The sequence below is a fragment of the Dipodomys merriami genome, unplaced genomic scaffold (assembly GCF_024711535.1).
Source record: "Dipodomys merriami isolate MVZ:Mamm:240054 unplaced genomic scaffold, mDipMer1.0.p SCAF_13, whole genome shotgun sequence".
NCBI lineage: Eukaryota > Metazoa > Chordata > Mammalia > Rodentia > Heteromyidae > Dipodomys > Dipodomys merriami.
Window position 1 is genome coordinate 35,416,607 of NW_027202604.1, and position 22,635 is coordinate 35,439,241.

Consider the following 22,635-nt stretch of genomic DNA (forward strand, 5'->3'; position numbering starts at 1 on the left):
GCGTCATAATCAGTCATACATAAACAAAACATTTTTTAAAATTCCATCATTTGTATATGAGATTTCATTTGTTCTTGTTTTCAATGAATGATAATACTTTGATCAGTCTTTTGTGTGGCTAATGTCAATTATCATCATGAGCTGTAATTTACAAAATTGCAAACATCTCTACCACTAAAGGTCAGGACTAACTTGAAGGGTTTCGAAGTGAGAAGTGCCAGCTTTGTGCCAGGGTTCTGGGAAGTGCATATCTAAATTTTTCTCTGTCCTTTCCTCCTATTTTCTGCCTCTCCTTCCCTCCCTCTTGACTTCATTCTGACTCCAACCCAGCTGTACCATCCAGAACATTCTGACTCCTAGCCTGACCTTTACTTTGTAGTTTCACTGCTCTGATCTTGATATCAGTTCATCAGCTATGGGTGGGAGGGAGGGGAGAGGAGGAGAAGGGGAGAAGGGGAGAGGGAGACAGAGAGAGCTACCTTTCTCTCTGGAAAATTTCTTCTTTGGATTGGTTGTGAGTCTATTTCTTTCATTGGATAATAAATGACTTAAAATCCACTTGTATCTCTGATGCTTATTTCAGTTGATTTTCAAAGTCAAGCTGAAAATGACTCTCTGGTTTACCACGATAAATCCATTAAGCAGGGATATTTGTGGCCCAAGTTTCTGATAAAGTGAGTCCATGATGAAAATATAATTAGATGTGAATTGTTCTGACTCCCTGGTCATCCATAAATATCAAACAGCCTCTCTTCACAGCTCCCTGTCCTCTACCTTTCCATATTGTAATTGGCAATGCCTATATAACCCGCAAAGGAAATACTCAGTATTTGACAACTTTTATTCTTTTGGGCTTTGACCATAAAATGATCCCATTAAACCCCATCTTCGGCTTGGCATTCCCAAAGGCCAACTGGAGTCTTTCTTCCAGGTCACTCTGCATCAAAATTCATCTCCACCTTGACTTGGGGCTTATTAAAGGACTCACACCGCAATACTCTTCTTCTTCTCCTTTTTTATTGTGACAATAGTGGTTGTCTCATGATTCATTTCCCTTCTAGGGACTTATTATTTTGTTGTCATTTTATTTAGTCGTTGCTTGCATTCCCCCCCCCCCCCCCCGGCTAAGTTCCCTGCTTCCCATGTCCCTGCTTCATTCATGACAAGACAAATGGACAATCATTTATTCTGCATGTGGTTTGGTAAATGACAGAGTAAAGACTCATCCGATGAGAAGAAGGGCCGTTAGAGACATTCATTAAATCCCAAGACTAACTGAAACTGCTGTTAGGGAATACAATTGGACCTAGTTCATTCAGTGTGAAGAACCAGGTACGTAAGTGAAATGCAGGGTGGGTGGATATTAGTGGAAAACTCATCAGATGGAAAAAGGCCAGCAAAGGGTCTGGAATAAGTTGCATGCAGCAAAGCAGGAAGTCTGGTTTGGAGCATGGAGTTGTATTTATGTCCAGATAGAGCCCTGTGACTTTTCAGGAGCTGGTCAATTTGGAGCATTGTGTCCAAATAGGATTTTAGGCAGAAATAAGTGGTAAGTGGAAAATAGATCACAGAAGCAGCCAAAGGATACTGCTTCCCTGTACCTGTGGGGTTTCCTCAATTCTCCCACCAAGAGTTGACATATTCTCCCCTTCTTAATCTTGGACTCTTTTCAGGCTTGTCACTTCCACTGGTGAATAGAACATGTCTAAATGACAGTAGCTCTGTTTCAGGCCTAAGCAACAAAGGATCTAAGGTCTTGCACGCTTCCTCCTGCTCTCATGGAAGCCAGAAGCCACTCAGCTGGCCCAAGGGTGAGAGACGGGAGAAGCAGCACTCCTGAAGTCAGCTCATCAGTCCCCAGACACTCGTGAAGCTGAACCCGCTCCTTCATGAGTCTCACCAAGAAGAAAGAAATTGCCGATAGGCAGAATGGGGTGTTTTCGTACATGATACTTCTTTGAGGCAGCAAATGTGGAAAATGTTACTTAAGCTTCAAATGAGCAATGACAATTCTGCTTAATGAAAGAGATGGGTTCAGACTTAGATGCTATGTCACATGGTGAGATCCTGATGCCTCAGTATCACCTGCAGCTATGAAACCAAATCATTATTGACTAAGATAATATAGCCCATGAGTCCACTCCTTTTTTCCCTAAGGTATCAAACAGTCTCAGAATTTAAGATGAGAATAATAGCTACAGCTCTAGACTTCAGCATGTAGAACATATGGAAATTACTAGAATCAGTACATTAAGAAAATCACATCAATTATACTGCCTTCATATTTTAAACACCATGGACTAACTAACAAAGAATGTTGGTCCAAAGAAGTCAAATAGAATTTCATCCTTTCAAAATTATAAATATTAATTAAATGACTCAGAAAATATACTTAAAATGAAAAGTATCAAATACTGGTGAGGATCTGGAGAAATTAGAACTTTATACATTATTGATGGGAATGTAAAATGATGGACCCACTATGGAAAAACACATGGAACTCTCTCCAAACACTAATAGAATTATCCAAAGGCTCAGCAATCCCAGTTCTAGATACATATCAAAGATACTGAAATCAAGATCTAGAAGAGATAGCTTCCATCCTGCTGCATTATTCACAGTAGCCAAAATATGGAAACAACCTAGCTCTCCATATGTGCTAATGCAGTGTAGACACACAATGAGATATAATTCAGCAGGTAGTACTGCTATATGAGACAAAAGTGAATGAACCTGGAGGAATATTGGCCTGTGTGAGAAAAGCCAGAGACTGAAAGAAAAAAATACAACATGATTCCACATATCTGACATATCAAAACAGATAGAAACAGTAGAATGATATGTTGCCAGGTGTTAGATGGGGAGAGAAATAGAAAGTTGCTGTTCAGTAGGTACAGTTTCACCTGTGTGAGAAAAGTATGTTGCAACATCCTGATGTACAGCATTGTTCCTGAGGTCAGCATTGCCTCATTGTAATTGTAAGATTTGTTAAGAGAGTGGATTTTATAATAGGTGTTTTTAGCACAATAGAAAAATGACAAAACACGCTTAATATGAACTCATATGAGCTTCAGTTTATTATCCCTAGTGTCATAGATATGAGATTAAACAACTGGACTACTCAAACATAAAAGTTCAGGAAAGGAAAATAGAGATTACAGAGTACAATTAGAGATTATTTGTCATTTTGTAAACCTTGAAAGTTCTGGTGAGGTTTTCTAAACTGGAAACACAGATCTTAATTTTTAGAGGCTCTTTATTAACATCTATTAGCTGCACAAGGGAGAATTTCATTGAGATATTCTCATACGTTCATGCAAAAATATCCCAACCATACTCACCCCCCTTCCTTCTCTCTCCCTCATCCCTACCCCCTCCTCCTTCTTGTGATAATGCCTATTCCTCTCTCCCTCCTGGTGTAATAATATAATGAGTACTTTCAAAAGCAAAATTAGTAGAGACTACTTATCTCCAGGCCAAAATAATGTGGCTTTAATTTTGCAAAAATCACATAGCTTAAGATCTCTTCCCATTTTTCTTCAGGCACCCTTATTATTGCTCTTCCGGAAGCATATTTCTGTTGCTAAGACATTTTTTCCCCTTAAATATTTTTATGAGGCTCATGATCTATTTTCTGCTAATTGGTAAGAAAGCTATGACTTCAATTAGTCTTCAGGAGAAGAAATGTAGAAATGTCATCACAATTTTTATTTTGCACCTACAAAAGGTTGATTATCAATTGATGGAACAGTTTTTATAACAACCCATGAGAAGAATTTCTGCAGTAGCACTGGCTACCTGTTTTTCTCAATGTGTGTGTTCAGGCATAGTGTGAACTTATGCAAGCAGTGTTAAGACTTCCTCCATACTCAGGGAACGTGTAAGTGAGTTAGCTATAGGGTTATGACCTAAGAACGAGAGAGCTGAAAGATTCGGCAGTACAAGCAGCTCTATAAAGGGCAACTGTAACATTCTTTATACAAACAACGTCACATGATTTTAGAAAAACATGAGCTTATAATTTAGTGTAGCTTGTGAAGTCCTTCTAGAAAGATGTGAGATTTGAGCTTGAAGGATGTAAAAGGAATCTAACTAGGAAATGAAATCCAGAGTCCTTCCAAGCAGAAGTAGAGAGAACACAAACAAAATTTAGACCGTCACTGTGAAATTCAACGAGGCCACAGGGAGACCTGGCATGGTAACAGCAGAATATGTAGAAATTAGGTCAACGCCATGTGGGCGAGAGTGTGAAAATGTTTCCTATGCCATTCTGACGGCATAGGAAATTACATTAATTCATGGTCAAGTTTGCCCTGATGAAATGGATTCTGTAGACAAAATAACGCTCTCACTGCAGACCAATGGTGTTCTCCACTCTCAGAGTTCAACATTCAATGCTCAACGCTCCATGATAATTCAGCCTTGAACTGGGGTCACTTCTGTAACCTTCATCAAATCTAATTAAATCTGGGTCTCATAGTTTGGATCCACACTCACCTTCAAAGGCCTTTGGATTAAAGGGATAGTCTCTTTGGTGGAATACTCAGAAGGTCGGGGGTGCCTTTATGAAGTAACTTTTCATCAGATGTCTTTAGGTCACTGGGAGCATGGTATTGGAGGCCTTTATGAACCCAGCCCCTTCCTTTCTCTCTTTCACCCCCCAGCAATGACAGAGAACCCGCTTCACTAGGCCACAGCACCATCCTGTCACTGTGTGACTTCCTGTTCAGTCATTGTCCCGTGCTCACAGGCCCAAAAGACATTGTTGGTTCAGCTGACCATGGATGCTCACGTTTCTCTTCATAAAAGCTGATGGTGGGGCTGGGAAGGTGGCTCAGTGGTAGAGTGCTTGCCTTGCATGCCTGAGGCCCAGGGTTCGATTCCTCAGCACCACATAAACAAAAAGAAAAAAGCCAGAAGTGGCGCTGTGGCTCAAGTGGTAGAGCGCCAGCCTTGAGCTGAAGAGCTGAGGGACAGAACCCAGGCCTAGAGTTCAGGCCCCACGACCGGACCCCCGCACCCCCCAAAAAAATTTTAAAAGCTGATGGTGTGAAGTACTTTGTTACATACAGTTCCAGAAAGATGACTACTATATATACTAACCCTATAGAAGAACACAGGATAATTGGTGCAAAATGTGTGCGGTCTAAGCCATTGTGTTTTCTGTAGCAGACCATATCCATGCCACCTAAAAATCTCCTTATTTCCAGACTAAGAAGGCAATGTCATTGTAGCTATTCCATCTATTAACTGACCTGCCAATTCTATTTTCTTTAAACTGTGGTACCTAGTATTACTTGTGGTATAGTGGAGAGACTCAGTTGATTGTTGAATGGCTGAACGAATGATCTCTATTGAGGATGCTACCACCAGAATACGTCTGAGTAGCACCAGTAGGTGGAGGGAAGACCTTTCCATGAAGCTTGGTGTTGATTAGTACTGCTTGGTTGTTCAAGGAACTTAATACGTTCCCCACATGGGTGGTGGAAATTCGTCTGATACTTGTCTTATTGAATATGTTCAGAGACCCTTGCATTCTAGACTGGAAGAAACAATAAATTCCAGCCTTTTCTTTAGATATATCATACATGGAAGCAGCAGCACATAATGATCGGAGTAAATTCCTTTTATGCTTTTATCAGTCAGACCTGAAGGAATGATCTTGTTCGTGATAGACACTTGTCTTCTGCAAGTGTCTTAAATCTTGGAGACTTCCTGCATTAACTAACCAAGCTATAAGGTGACCTGACTGGGAAAATGCCATGTTTATTGTAGTGACTTCAAAGTGGCCAGTGTTTTCCTTACTGTTGGCCAGACTCTGGTCGTTTCCTCACTCTGTGTCCCTGTACCCCTATTCCCTCTCTAGACTCCTGATTGACAGGTTCTAGATGATGCCAGGTCTCAAATGACTCTCAGTTTCTGAGGTGAGCTACGGGCAGCAGAGGCTTCTTCTTACCTTCTGTCCAACGGCACATCCCACACACTGTAGTTCCGAGACTACACCACCAGGCTGGCGAGACCACACTGCTGATTGTCAACACAGACTTCAAGTCTGTGAAGACTTTTCCGTTGCATACAATTCAAGCCTTCCCAAGAGTCCTTTGTGGCTGTTGCACTGATTGTATAATCGTCACCACTGCCTACTCTCTGTCATACTTTGTGAAATCCGTCTTACAACTACAGGTATCCCTAGATGTTAGGTCCAGGAACTGTTTCAGATACCAAAACCTAAGAAACTCACATCTTCCTATAAAATGACATGGTAGTCAAGTGCCATTGGCTCATGCCTGTAATTTTACCTATTAGGAGGCTGAGATCTGAGGATCAAGATTTGAAGCCACCTTGTCCATGAGAATCTGATCTCCATGTAGCCACCAAAAAAATAAAAATAAATAAATAAAAGAGAAATGGGGCTGTGGCTCAAGAGCTAGAACAACAGCATTGTGCATAAAAAAGCTAAAGGACAGCCTCCAGGCCCTGAGTTCAAGCCATAGTACTGGTACAAAAAATGAAATAAAAATAAATGAAATAATAGAAAATGCCATAGTGTTTGTACATACTCTATGCATATCTTCCCTGTGAACATTCATTAGAGACGTGATTTTTTTCCCAATTATTTTATGTCCATGATGGGTATAACCTGCAGATGGCGCAGAAGCTGTGGGTGTGGAAGTCTGGCTTGTGTGATCTTATGACAGAGCTGGGCAGTAGAATTAAAAGGAAGGCTAGTTTTGTGATTTTGAGCAAGTTGTTCAAACTGTTAGTGTATTCAACTTTGTAAGAGCCACAGTAATAACCCCAGCAAACAAGGCTATCGTAAAGACTAATCAAAAGATCAGTCATATCCTTAGTATGCAATAAATATTAACTACTGCCATTTCAGAAATTCAATTCTAAGCTGAATTCAAGGTAAAGATCCAGGTTGAATCCCACTGCTGCTTTAACCTTCGTTTTCTCTCTCTCTTTTTTTTTTTTATTGTCAAGGTGATGTATAGGGGATTACAGTTACATAATTAAGATAACAAGTACATTTCTTATCAAACTTGTTATCCCTTCCTCATGTTTCTCCTACTTTCTCTCCCTCTGAGACACCCCCAAGTTGTACAGACATTTCCAACATATTGCCTTGTATATAATGCAACAGCATTATATATAAAACAAAAAATCACATAGTACATTAAAAATAACAACAACAACAACAACAACAACAAAGAAAATTCTCCGTGTCCATGTCTTGGAGTTCATTTCATTAGCATCATCTTATATGGTCATGTGTACCTAGCTCTTGAGCTGTTCTGCTCATCTGCTAAGATTATTCTAGATGTATACTGAATATTGCCAATAAAGGAAACCATGGGACCTAGGTTTCTTTGGGTCTGGCTTACTTCACTTAATATGATTTTTTTCCAAGTCTTTCCATTTCCTAACAAATAGGGCAATGTCATTCTTTCTGATGGAAGCATAGAATTCTAGTGTGTGTGTGTGTGTGTGTGTGTGTGTGTGTGTGTGTGTGTGTGTGTGTGTGTGTGTGTGTGTGTGTGTGTGTATGTGTGTGTGTGTGTGTGTGTGTGTGTGTGTGTGTGTGTGTGTAGTACATTTTCTTGATCCATTCATCTACTGAGGGGCATCTCAACCTTTACAACCGACAACTTCTGCAAGGATAAACAAAGACAAAAGCCAGTGCAGACCGAGTGGCCAAAGGTTGCTGAGTCTGGCCAAGAGGGGCGGGGTGATGCAAGGCCGTGCATGGCCGGGTGAAGGCTTCCGCTGGGCCCCTGGGTGTGCGTGTAGTAGAGGATCTTTGCATTCAGCATCCACAGGAATGGTGCTGCTTGCATCCCACAGATTATTCAGTGATTTAAATCATATCTGACTCTCAATATTTATGTTGCTATTGTTGATTTGTGGTCAGAAACAGAGACAATCAAGATGTTTCAAAGACTGAAAAGTGACAGCAAGGCGCACACAGATGGGACTTCACCCTCTGGTCATTTGAGGTACCTTCCTTTCCTTTTCTTTTGTAGAAGGCAGGTGGAGCCTTTTTAGGGCCTTTTCATGTCTTCTCAACTCACTTTTGACTTAGCATGCCTGCTCCACACGTCCGCTCCCCACGCCCGCTCCACACGTCTGCATCCTCTCATTGGCTCTTTTCTAGACCCAGGGTATTTTCTGTTTCCTTTCTTCCTTGCTGTTCCTTCCTTGCTACTACTCAATCGTCTGGTTTTAGGTTCCTTAGTTCCAATTCTTCAGGTGTTGATCAGATCAACCAGTTTGAATTTCGGTCTATAGAAAGCTGGTTTTTGGTTAACTCTTCACTCGAGCTCTGTAGCCAAGACCCAAGAATGACATGCCACAAGGTAGAACATAGGTTTCCATCTTCCAACCACGAGGGGGAGGGGCAGAGGGGTTTTTCTTAGCATCTTTCTGGGGACAACTGAAGATAAATGACGGCAGGTAAGGATTCCTCCAAGAATCACATCCTAGGATCACTCATGTTCTGTCTGTTAGATGTTCCTGTTGTTTACACATAGAATTGGTTCCATTAGAGAGGATTGCTGACTGTTGCTGAGGCTTGGATATTGGGACCTAGAAAATTAACTTGAATTTGGCACTGAATAAATGGCCCAGTCAAAGGAAATATCCATTTTGGCCAGTTCATTTAGAATGCTGTATTAATTAAAAGAAACCAGTAAAAGTAAACATTGATTTAAGAGTATTCCTTTAGTCATAGTGGTACAACATCAGTACTCTACATGGGGTATTAAATAGATTAAACATACACTAACTAAAAGATAGGAGGATACACAATTTGGTCCCGCTATCTTTTACACTTTTTTCTTTGTTTAGTTATGGGTCTTGAACTGAGGGCCTGGGTGCTGCTGTTCCTGAGCTCTTTTGCTTAAGGTTAGTACTCTACCACTTTGAGCAGTGGCTCAAAGTGGTTTTCTGGTGGTTAATTGGAGCTAAGAGTCTCACAGCATTTCTTGTCCAGCTGGCTTTGAACCATGATACTTGGATCTCAGCCTCCTGCGTAGCTTGGATTACAGGTGTGAACCAAGGGCACCCAGCCTAAATTACATTTTTATTTTCTTTAAATAGTTGTACACAGGAGTTACCATTCAAGAGATCAGTTTATGAATACAGTGCGTCTTCACTGATATCAACTTTTCATCATTTCCCTCCATCCCACCAGTCACTCCCAGTTTAAAAAAAATGTATAGGATATGCATTGAATTTTAAGACTTCATCCTCCTCCTGCTTCCTCTCTTCATTTGTTTGCCCCATACCCCTTGATCCTCTCCTCCCCCCTAAGCCATCCCCCTCCCCCTACAAGAACCAGTTTCCTGTTATTCATTTTGTGGGAGAGATACCACCATTTTGACCTGCATGTATGTCTTTCCTGGCCATCAATAAACATTTTCAATTGTCCAGAAACATATAGGTGCAGTTTTGTAGCATATTTAGAAGGTTGTTATTTTTTTCCATACAAAAGGAAAGGTTGCTATAGTCAGTTGCTAAAGCAGCATGAAAAAAATTAGTACTTTGCAATACTCATAATGGATGCTAACAAAAAATTATTATTTAAGCCACAGAAGGGTTGAGAACCAATTATTCTATTCCTGTGTATAGTTCCTTGAGCAAGAATGACTAAATTGTTCATAATTTACCTCTTTATTTTCCTTAGCCTTAAATAAACTCTAGTCACCAAAAGTGAGTTTTTGAGAATCATCAAAATACTAAACTTCCCTGTTGGACTTCCTGAAATTCATCAATATACCACAGAGCCTCATGCTGGGAAGTTAATAAATGAATAGCTCCACATTTTTCAAATCTGTGAAGTTATCAACACTTAGTTCTCCCGCACATCTAAAGAATGGTAAGTAATGTTCACAAAGAAGAGAGAAAAAAAAGTTTTCATTAACTGCATCTGATTCTGTAGGACTTTGCCATTTCTGGCCATGCATAATGCAATGCTATTTTTATCTTCTTATAGAATTTAATTTACTATAAATCTAATTATAGTACTTTGTGGCACTGGTACTTACGTTAAGATTCTTTGATGTTTGCTGCGATATGATATGTATCAGACTCCAAAGACAGTCTTAGAAATCAACACAGAAAACAGAATCTTTGATCTGTTGGATCACAGGTGAGTGTGGGTAACTTCCATTTGTGGAATCATCTTTGGCTCCCATACTAATTAGAAGAATTTTCATTCCCAATATGAATTTGGAGGAAGATTTAGACTGAAAAGGTATTTTCAATGAGTATTATTTCTATGTCTTAGAAGCAGAGTTTTTTTTTTACCTCACTCTAAATAGCTTTCCTTATTAACTATTTATATGGCATTTTGTTTTATTTGATTATCTTTTTTTTGTCAATTGTGGGGCCTGAACTAGAGGTCTGGGTGATGTCCCTGATCTCTTTTGTTCAAAGCTAGTGCTCTACCACTTGAGCCATGGCACCACTTCCAGTTTTTGAGTGGTCAATTGGAGATAAGAGTCTTACAGAAACTTTTCTGCCCGAGGTTGCCTGCAAACCACCATCCTCAGATCTCAGCCTTCTGAGTCCCTACGATTACAGGCGTGAGCCACTGGCACCTGGCTGATTACCATTATTTTAACCTCTATGTGACATCTGTGTTTTAATTGAACACCTGGCTTGTGTCATGAGACATATATGGGATTATGGTGTGGCAAGCGTGTCAAGCAGTAGAGTACATGAGATTTACAGGTCTACAAAGGCTAGAAGGAAGCATGAAATGCAGACCACAGAGTGTCTTCAGTCTCAATCTATTTGAGGTCTGAAATGCAGCAAAGACCTACATATCGTGAAAATAGTGAGGATTCTAAGCAGCTGCACCAAAGTCGTATAATTATTTCATCGTTTCCATAGATGGCCAAAAGATAAAGTCAGATGACATTTCCAAGATTCCAGCTTTGTTGAATCTAAATATTTAATCCTTGTGTGTGTGTGTGTGTGTGTGTGTGTGTGTGTGTGTGTGTGTGTGTGTGTTACAGATGTGACACAGGATGGTAAATGCTAACCTACAGAACATTTAGTGGTGTTCTGTCTAGAATCTGGCTCTAGGTCAAAGAAGGTTATGATCTGAGCTTAACCTTAAGGTCAATAGAGCATGCACCTTGTGGCCAAGGGCTCATAAAGAAATGAGCGACAGTGAGTCTTGGTGAGTCACACTGTGTGAGCTTCCTTTCCTGACAGTTTGGGCAGAAGTAGTGTTTCACTTAAAGTCTAGAATGTGACACATGTTCCGAGTGGGAAGTCATCATCCTGAGGTGCAGACTTCAGAACAGGAGATAGCTTCATAGCTGTACATGTGGCTGATGTACACAGAAGGCCCTCCAGGGTACTTGAATTCTCCACTGAATTCTAGCAACTATCTCAGCAAGTGATACCAAACCCTAGATACCATGTACTTTGTTAAGTATACATATGTATCTTGGATAGTTTAATAAGTAGACACAATAATAGATTAAATCTATTACTTAAGTAATATATTGTAAGCAAACTGTCTATAGCTGCTCTTTGCTTGACAAAGTTACTTAAAACTTTCCTAAACACAGCCAAGGCTAACTCTTTAGCATATTATATATATATATATATATATATATATATATATATAATGTGTGTGTACATTTTTTCTTAATTAAAACTGCTACTCCAATTAATATACTTGCTGCACAGAGAGGGCTTAGCTTTCATGCCTTTACAAATAAAGAGTAGCCCCTTTTAGAATTACTTTTTTAATAAATAAGGAAAACAATAGAAAGAAAGAAAAAACAAAGCAGTCAGGATTGAAGCACAAGTTTCTCTATTCTATTTTTCACCCTCCCCATAAATCACTGCTGAAAGCTTGGAGTAGATCAGTGTAGATTTTATATGCACACATACACAAACACCCATAAATACGCACATATATAATGCAGTATTATACCTCATGTTTAATGGAACTTTTTTGTACTGCATATATCTTCCTACAACTAGATTCATCTAGGAACACATTGCTGACTACTGTCCAGTTGAGGTCAAGGATCAGTGAATGCTGTTTATCCTGCTAAACAATGCTAGACTCAGTGTCTTTGTGCATCTTTGTGTGTGGATATAGGAATTTTCTCCATATGCTAAAATCCTGGATATAGTTCTAATGATTATGAAGAGAGGTTTAAATCAACATATAATGCACATTTTTAGAAAATGTGATTCCTCACCAAGACAATCTAGACTTATTCACAAATAACATCTCTCCATCTCCTAGTATCTCTGCTGCACTCAATATATTATCTTGGTATAATTGGTACAAGACTGATTATGCATTCTTGATTTAAAATGTTAATAGTTCCTATCAGAAGTGGCCAATACTGATAGAACTTGTACTAATAGAAATAGTTTATACTACCAAGAATATGGATGTTGTACTTATAAGAAATTCTTCTGTTTTTATGTTGTTTATGATGTTAAATGCCAGGTAAGAAGTTTTTTTTTTTCTATTACACTATTCTAGTATTTACTCTATCGCTTTTGATTTTTGTTTCATTCCTGAAGAAGTACACATCCTCCAAATGATGGATCTTTATACTCAATATTTTAAGTTTTATTCATTACACCTGATCATATGATCTTTGGAATTTATGTGTCATTGCTGCACTACATGTGTGTGAAACAAAGTACGCAAGATGAGGATCTAACCCTTTTCCCACAAAATGATAATGTATAATGTCTATTGTCTCCTAATTGATTGATTGAGTGTGTGTGTGTGTGTGTGTGTGTGTGTGTGTGTGTGTGTGTGTGTGTGTGTGTGTGTGTGTGTGTGTGTGTGTGTGTGTGTGTGTGTGCTGATTTTGGGCTGGAACTCAGGCCTGGGCACTGTCCCTGATTATTTTTGCTCAAGGCCAGTACTCTATCACCTGAGCCACAGCTCCACTTCAGGGTTTTTGGAAGTTAACTAGAGTCACAAGTCTCATAGCCTTTCCTGCTGGGGCTGACTTCCAACTGTGATCTTCAGATTGCAGCCTTCTGAGTAGCTAGGATTATCCCCATGAGCCACCAGTGCCTGGCTCCAAACTAACTTTGAATTGTTTTCTTTTCACATGGAAAATTCATAGATGGAAAGGGTGACATTGATTAAGATGCATTGTATTCATAAACTGCTTTGCCAAATGGCAACTCCTTTGTACTGCTTCAAAATGGCAACATAAAATTAAAAAGAAAAAGAAAATTCATAGATGGATATGAAAAACAGATCCCAACCATCCCTGCTTCTCTTCTATGAGGGGGACATAGTTATACTTCCTCTTCTCATTCCACACTTTACCCAGTCCTCATTGCCCATCCTTTGTCCCTGTGGTCATATGAGCCCTGCTGATACTCGGGGCTGTGGTCAGCATCTTCTGCCTAGGAGAAGCCAGGGCCCGGTGCTTCTTTGTGCCTCCTCCAGTATGGCTTGAGCTCATGGAGATGTCATCCACCCTTTGGCTTGACTAATTGTGATTCTCATATGTTCTGTCGCCCCAGGAGCTAACTATTCAAGGGCCGATCTCTCTGCCAGCATCCCAGTGGCTTTAAATAAGCCCTGCCTCATCAATCCAGGGGCAACCCAGGAAACCCACCCTCCGCCCACCCTCTACTTTGATTGACACACTCTCTCTGTGCATGTGGATTCACCTTGCAAGGCAGCTCTCCTCCAGGCTAACAAGGGAGGGCAAAGCAAGGATCCTCCTCTGGGATGATCAAGCCTGCTGCCTACCTCGGACACTGATGTATGGTGCTTTCCCAGGCTCCCTTTCCCTTCCCCGTCCTTCACCCTGCGCTCCAGGGCAGATATAATCATTTGTTCCCTTTTTTTCATCATACCTGGTGTTCCTTGAAACCTATGCTAGGGCACAGAAATATCCTCGTGCACATTTTTCAGATTGTATTCCGTGTGAATGGCTTTCCTGCAGAGACATTGTGGCAGATGGCCTTGATGGTGCCCCCTGGAGTTGTGCAACCACGAAACCTTGATCTCATCTGCACAATGGAGCCTCTGTACAATGACTCCAACTAAGTCAGGACCGGGAAGAGAGAGAACACTTTAAAAAAGATCTGTCGGGACAATAGCTTGGTTTTCAAGGATATTGCCTTGTGTGGATTTCCAGCAGCAGTAGCTGAATGTCTTTTCTTTCTTCTGTAGTAAATTCTGTCAAGCAAATACTTAGAAATGACTAAGGAGTCACACGAAGGCATGTGTTGTAAATGGTTAAAAGAAAGTAAGCTTCTTTTTTTAAAGCTTTATCCTTCTGCCTCTTTCTCTTTTTAAGCATTCTATTTCATAAAATGGATTGTAATCACAAATAAAGACAGTAACTGAAGATCAAATGATATAGCTGCTTCCACTAAAGGTTAAATGAAATGGCAGGGGAGACGGGAAATAATGTAATTCTTTTTATTTTTTACACTTACTGAATAACTCATTTTGTGCATATAACTTTTCCATATTTGGGCTTGGTTAGTATTTATAACCAAACTCATCTGCATTTCTGAGTCTCAGAGGAGCCCAGAGATTGCCCTAGTTCTTGAACTTGCAAGCAGCAAAGACTGAGCTAAAACTCTAGATGATGAAGTACAAAGCTATTCCTCCTCCTGAGAAGATTTGTAGGACCATCATTAATAGATAGATAGATAGATAAATGGATTTTGGCTGGATGGTGGCTAACATCTCTAATCCATGCTACCCAGGATGCTGAGCTCTGAGGATCATGATTAGAAGCCAGTCTGGCTGGAAAGTCTGTGAAACTCTTATCTCCAATTAAGACCCTTAAGAAAGGTAAAAGCCTGAAGTGAAGGTATGGCTCCAATGGCTATGAGTGAAAAAGAGGAACAGAGCCCAGGTCGTACATTCATGCCCCAGTACATGCGCGCGCACACACACACACACACACACACGGATTTTTAAGAAATTTCCCAAGGTGCCTGCTTGTTCGTTTAAGAGCCGTGTGAATAAATCAGAGGGGTTATGGTATATCTGGGGTGGGAAATAAGGACCATACTGCTTTTGGGTTCAATACCAGTCGGTTTCTGGGAATTTCCTTTCTTGTGCACTTAGCCTTACTAACGTCAAGTTTTGGCTTAAGAATAAGTCACACTGTGACAAGAATACATTTCTGTTGGTTTCTTAGCTGCATTTCCTTGCTGCCCAATACTATATCCTCGCTTCGTTCTGGATTCATCTAGACACTATACTGATTTTAGAATCCCATGATATGCATGTTCTTTCTCTCTCTTAAATTTAACCTTGGCCTAGATCTTAGTTATTTCTAGAAAGCAACATGACACGCTTTTTAGTAATACCTATATACTTTCAAGGATTAGAGATTGCATATTGAACCTCATTTAATATGCATCCTTTCTGGAGATTTAATTCCCCTGTCACTAACCAGCACTCTGGGTGACTAGCCCTTAGTCGTTTGTTTCCTGTTTTATAGGAAGCCTCCTGACCTTCTGTATCATGCTTCTTGTCTTTATTACATCTTATCATGGCTGATCTTATCATAGGTCCTTTCATTTCTCTCATAGCTAAGATTTACTGTGCCCAACGGTTCTCAGCTTTTATAGCCCATTTCATTTTAATTTTGTGTCATTTTTTTAAAAAAATGAGCTTCATAATATATTTGTAGCTTTGCCTTACCTCCAATGGAAGTTTGTCATTAAGCTCTTTGTTAAGCGAGCCTGGCTGATCTGAGGAAACACTGGAGTAGAACATCTTATTGATGCCTTAAAACCAAGACCTTTGTTGGTGAACGAAGAAGGCAAAATCCAGGTGCCAATGGAGATAATATGATGATATCAGCAGGAGTCACTTTCTTCAAAGGCAACAAATGCTCATTTTTTATTTGAGTGAATTCTTACTAGTTTGTTGGGGGGTTGTCTACTTCATCCTCCTCCTTTTCACCTCTTCTATCCTCCTCCTCCCTCGTTTCTTTCTTTTAGGACAAGGCATCTCACTGGCCTCCGAACTGATCTGAAACAGAATTGAGGCTGTTCAGAGGTACAGGCGGTGCTGAAGTGGGACTATTTATAGATCTAATAGGTGCATGTGTAGATGTATTTTTGAAGTCCTTGTAGAAACAAGTATCAGTGAAGTTGCTGCCTCTTAACTAGCTGGAGGAGACTTCAGCATCACTGCCTTCAAGACAGCTAAGAAGTTAAAAATGGATAAATATGGAGAAGAGACAATCATATCCATGACCAGCCTTCTCTCTTTCACCTCACTGCCTTATTTCTAGTAATCAAACCCAAAGTAATAATCATAACCACATATAAAGATTTCATAAGCAATATGTTTATCAAGCTCTTATACATACAGCACATACATATGAAAATATTCACAGCAGGAAGAATGTTCCTAATTCAAAGTAAACAATATTTGAAAGTAGACAACATAACATCTCTATAAAGATCGAAGGGGGTGGGGAGGGGAGCCAGAAAAGTGCAAGACAAACAAACCACGTGTCAGAAATCTGTTCCAGGAATGGATGGTTATTTTGATCAAACAACATCATGGGTTGGAATCATTTAAAGAAAAAAATCCTAAATTATAGAAAAAAGACTTTATTCTGGAAATGTGAGCTTAGATCAGAAATTAGGGCTACATTTTTTTAACACAGTTAGATGAAAGCTGTGTTGGCAGAGCTCCTGAAAGCGATGGAATAGAAAAATACCACCATCGCACAAACGTAGAGCACATTAAAAAAAGCAAAACGCTAAAACGAGAAAAATTTAGAGCTTATTTTAAAATAAATAAAAGCATGAAGATCAGGGCCTGGGAAGGTGGCTCAGTGGTAGAGTGCTTGCCTAGCATGCATGAAGCCCTGGGTTTGATTCCTCAGTACCACATAACAGAAAAAGCCAAAAGTGGTGCTGTAGCTCAAGTGTAGAGTGCTAGCCTTGAGCAAAAGCTCAGGGACAGTGCCTAGGCCCTGAGTTCAAACCCCAAGACTGGCAAAAAAAAGCATGGAGATTAGCACAAATAAATACAAATCAAGAAAATAATAGTGAAGTAAATAGGAGTAGAAGCTGGGTGCCAGTGGTTCCCATCTTTGGCAGGATTATTGATCTTTGAGTATTAATTTAGTCCCCAGTTATCGAAATGCATTCTCTTCTGTGATACAATAAGTCCTGAAGATCTCCTTGTGCTTCTGGCTATGTAGTATCTTCTATGAATACTGACAGTAAGAGCCTCTGATTTCCCATTTCTACATATTTACATTTATAATAGTAGCTATCCTTATTTTCCTTCTAACTTGCGTGAAAAGTACTCAAATAGTCTCCTCATCATATCTCATAACCTGCATTATGTAGTGTTTCCTTTGTAAACATTTTTATGTCCTGCTATTGCCTCTTGTAATTAGGGTCACACATCTCATGCAGCTTTTTTGTTTGTTTGTTTATGGCTGATGTTCTACCACTTGAGCAATGCCTCTAGCTCAGCATTTGGTTTCAAACCAGGATCCTGCATTTCTCAACCTCTTGAAACCTGATTTGAAAATTACAAAAAATTAGAGTATGCTCATTTTACCAATACTACAGGCATATTGTCTAATTTTTATCAGTCATTTCTCTTTTTTTTTGTTTTTTTTTTTTTGTGTTTTGCCAGTTGTGGGGCTTGAACTCTGGGCGTGGGCGCTGTCCCTCAACTCTTCAGCTTGAGGTTAGTGCTCTACTACTTGAGCCACAGCACCCTTCAAGCTTTTTCTGCTTATGTGGTGCTGAGGAATCAAACTCAGGGCCTCATGCATGCAAGGCAAGCGCTCTACCACTGAGCCACCTTCCCAGCCCCTTTATTAGTCATTTTTAATTCCATTTGACATTGGTTGGATGTTAAATTGTCTTCAGTGTTTTTGTACTATGGAATTGATGTTTTAAATGTATATTGCATTGGCATGGGAAAATTTGGTACATTTTTCTTTCTAGGCACAATTGTTGACATACTAAGTAGTCCTTTGTCACGCATTGGCCACTGAGCCATTTTGGTATTTGTCTTTGCTATTCTTGGTTTTCCATGGCCTTAAATGGAGAAATGAATGGCTCTTGTGACCAGTGCCTTCTGTATAATTTTTAATTGATTCCCTGTGCTTTCTCTTTATGAACAAGCATTAGTTCATCCCTCATAGTTCATCAATTTGAATTAATATAAATCAAATCACAGGCTTAAAATATTCATTTGTATTAATTTTAATCTAATATAAACATTAGATAAACTATTAGTTGGAAATCTGTTTCCCTTTTGTATTTGATTTTTCCCAGGCTGCCATCACTATGCAACACAAACATGGGTGATTTAACACAAGAAAAATTTTTGTGTCTTGCTGTTCTGGAGGGTAGAATATCAACATAAACCCATGGCCAAGGACTTCTCTACGTGGAGATTGCAGGAACCTGCTACCCTCCCCTGCTTCTTCCTAATTGCTGGGCTTTCCAGCTGCCCTGGGTACTCTGCAGCTTGTAGCATCAAAACTTCAGTCTTTCTCCCTCTTCACAAGTATCCTTTCCACACTTTTCCTCTTATGAGAGCACAGTTTCTTCCCAGACATGATGTTTTATTATTTTTTTAATCTCAAGTCACAGCTACTTGGGCAGCAGAGATGAGGAGAACAGGAGATCAAGGCTAGCCTCAGCAAATGGCATTGGTGTGCATGGCTGTAATCATAGCTATGCTAGTTAGGACCAGTAACACAAGGCAGGCATTAAGAACAGGACAAGAAGGAAAAGGAGGAGGAAGAGGAAGAAGAATAACAGCCATAACAAAAGTACGAGTCTTAGACTACAGCCCTCTCCAGCCTACTAGTAAGCCCACTGTCAGTTATGTCTATAGGACCTTATTTACAAATAACTTTATGTTCACAAGCTTAGGGTGGGGGTGGGGCCCTTGGAGTGTCACCTGGGACACACCGATCAACCCCTCACATCTTTGACACAGCCATTGCTTCTGGTCTCTGTCTTTGTCTATGTCAGGAGCAGAAACCATAATTTTTTCTGTGTGGGCCCAGGATGCTGTCACAATCCTTTTAGGTTTAATCTTTTGTTTAAGATTAGTACATAAAGACAGAAAGTACTTGATTTTTTACTGAAATACTCTTTTATTTCCATAACCTTGCAGAAGACTGCAAAGTATAAGTAGTCCTGCATAAGAGGGTCTAGTAAATTACATTCTGATGTAATGGAAGTGGCTGTGAGACTTGGAGCTAAATAAATACTTTTAAAGAATCAAATAAACAAGAAAAATGCTGCTGAACTCTATGCTATAGAACTACATGTATATAGTTTATATATATATATATATATGTGTGTGTGTGTGTGTATGCATATACATATGTATCTTGAAATATATATATATATATACACAATCTTAGTTAAAATGAAGATTTGATTCATAACTTTAATTGCTATGTCTCTGTAAATTGAAATAGTTTCATTTATTCTTAAAAGACCAATATACTGAGTTGCTTAGCTCTGCACAGCTTCCAAAATACTTAAAGTCAGAAAGTCATCGTGTCTTCTACCATGAGCCAGGTGTGCTGTCAATGTTTAATAAGATACTGGATCAAGATGAGATTTTCCAATTCCAGTCCTCCTGTAAGTTTACCTATTTACCTCTGAAGCAGAACTGTGGGACTCTGTGCATTGCATAGGTCAATATATAAATACTCCAAATATTTAATTTGTGCCTATAATATGTCTGAATTCAGAGTCTGTGCTCTATCTCAATTTCATTTACTACTATATTTCTGTATTTTAGAACAGGCTGAATATATTCTGATTTCCCTTGAAATTTCATCCTAGATCTTTTTATTCACTCAACAAATATTGACCTAAATTCTGGTGTACGCAAGCCTGGGATATTTGTTTAGAAGGAGTGGAGAAGGGAATCGCCTGCAAATATTATGTTCTGTAGTTCTTCCTAAGAATCTGGTATCCTGATTGAATGTCAAACTTTTATTTACATTCATATACAACTCAGGTTTATAGAATGATTGGTGCTAGTCTATAAAAGTAAATGGGCCATGGTCATCCATAACCTAGTTGGGGGGGGGGGAGAAAGAGAAAGAGAAAGAGAGAGAGAGAGGATTAATTACAATGCAGTGTGATAAATAAATGTATAGAAAGGCTTACATGATCAAAGAAAAGGAACACAGAACCAATACAATGAGTGAGAAAATATGCTGCAGACAGTGACTGTCTGAAGATATGGTTGATCTGAACTTGGGAATAATATAGATACTATCACATGATGATAGAACACTAGTTTTGAATGTCTGAACTCTGGAACTTCCCAGTTGTGTGATCCTAGTCAAGTTACTTCACCACTCAATAGCAATAATAACAGTCTATCTTTGTCAGGATTCATGGAGGATTGGATGAAATAATTAGAATGGGTCACTAAGTTTATTACAAATTCAAACTGTTATGTTTTATTAACTGAGACAGAGGGAGAAGGGTGTGAGAGTTGGAGACAACTAGGTGGCGTGTTAGTAGGACTCAAAGATACAAGAAACAGCACGTAAAAGAGAGAGGGGAAAAGACATAATAAGAAGAGATAAAGGTTGAGAGATGGACAGAGCTTGGGCGCCATCTTTATGGCTTTGGCGATGACCCTCACTTGGAGGTATTCTCCACCATGGAATAGAATGAGAAGATGTGGCTTCAGATCTAGCACTCTGCGGATCTCTGTTGGCAAAGACCAGAATGTGTGGATAAAGACATGAGCTCCAGGCCTGATGCTACAGCACAAAGGAGGGAGCAAGGAATTGAATAGGAAATATCACCAACTCAGAGTCACACATGATTGTACTTTTAGAGAGATAAGGGTCATGTGGATTTCTGCTTAAAATGGGAATGTTATGTTTATCAGCAAAGGAGGAGTCTGCCTAAAAGGTGCCATTCACAAATCCTCTCCCAATCTTTTGAGTGTCGGGCCCTTTCTTTAAATAACGAAGCCTTTCAACATGCTCAAGTGTCAGCCTGGCTGAACATCACAAAGAATAAGGAAGCATCGGCGGAGTCTCTCCTGACAAATAGTACCTTTCCCCTGTTGGTATAAATGCGCCATTAAATCACCCTTCAATTTCTTCTCTATTCTTGAGGAACTAGTTGGGGCTGAAGCAGGCTCTAATAATTTCATTTCTACATAAATTCATAAAATGGAAGTGACAGGACAGAATGTCCCCCCCTCACCCCCTCCCACACTATTTTCTAAATGTTCACATCTCATTTCTGGATGCCATCAAATCTTTATCCATTAAGAGCACATCAGAATCTTCAAAATCTGCTCATTTTCTTCTTATTTGATTTGATGTGGCATTTCTGAAGAGATCTGGGGACATTTTCCATCTCTGCTTCTGACACATTTGTATTCCACAGAGATGCTTTCAGGGTCTTAGTTGCTGAGTCCGCACTGTTGAGAAGAAATCATGAGCCTTTTGATTTAATGGAAGAGCTTCATTATTCTCCGCTGTGTCGTTGGGTGCCCGCAACTTTTGCTGCCTCAAAAATGCCACCAGGATTCATGAAAATAAACAAAACCCTCTTAATTATTTTTTTTTGTTACTTTCTGACTGAGAACAATAGGAAAAGCAGCTGAAGGCTACAAAGAATTCTAGAGAGGGTACACAATCGAAGTGGGGAAGAAAATGAGAAGAACAGAGAACGACTTCCCTTCCAGAGAGCTTTGGAATTTTTTTTTCTTTTGTTGGTTGTGGGGCTTGAACTCAGGGCCTGGGCACTGTCTCTGAGTGTCTTTATGCTCAAGGCGAGTGCTCTACCATTTGAGAGACAGGGCTACTTCTGGTTTTTAAGTGGTTACTTGGAGATAAGCGTCTCACAGCGACTTTCTGCCTGGGCTGGCTTTGAACTGTGATCCTCAGATCTCAGGCTCCTGACCCACTGGCACCCGGCTAGCTTTGGTATTTTTTTTTGGTCGGTCATGGGGCTTGAACTCTGGACCTGGGCACTGTCCCTCATCTCTTTAGTTCAAGGTGAGCATTCTACCACTTGAGCCATAGCACCACTTCCGGTGTTCTGAGTGGTTTATTGGAGACAAGAGTCTTACAAAGTTTCCCGCCCAGGTTGGCTTTGAACTGTGACCCACAAATCTCAGCCTCCTGAGTAGCTAGGATTACAGGTGTGGGCCACTGACACCTGGAAAGCTTTGGCAATTTTTAAGTTCAGAAAACAAATCTCTCTCTCCCACACACACTTCCCATAGAAGAAGTGTTGAGGTTCAAGATGCTGCTGTGAGGTGCAGTTTGCTTCCTTTGTATTTTGCAAATGTGAACTGAGTGCTTCCTTATACAATCTTTGCTTTCTAGACTCTCCATAGATAGATCAGAGAAATTGGGCAATTATCGGATATAGGGTCTATGATATTGGGCTAATCAGAATTTGAAACAGAAATTTTTTTTTAATTTTATTTTATTTTATTTGAGAACATACTGTACAGAGGGGTTACAATTACATGGGCAGGATAATGCATACATTTCTTACCAAGCATTGCAGCCTCCTCCTTTGTTTACCCTTCACCTCCCTTCCCAGCCTCCCCCCTCCCCCCCACCCAATCATACCCCCCTCCCCCCCCACACA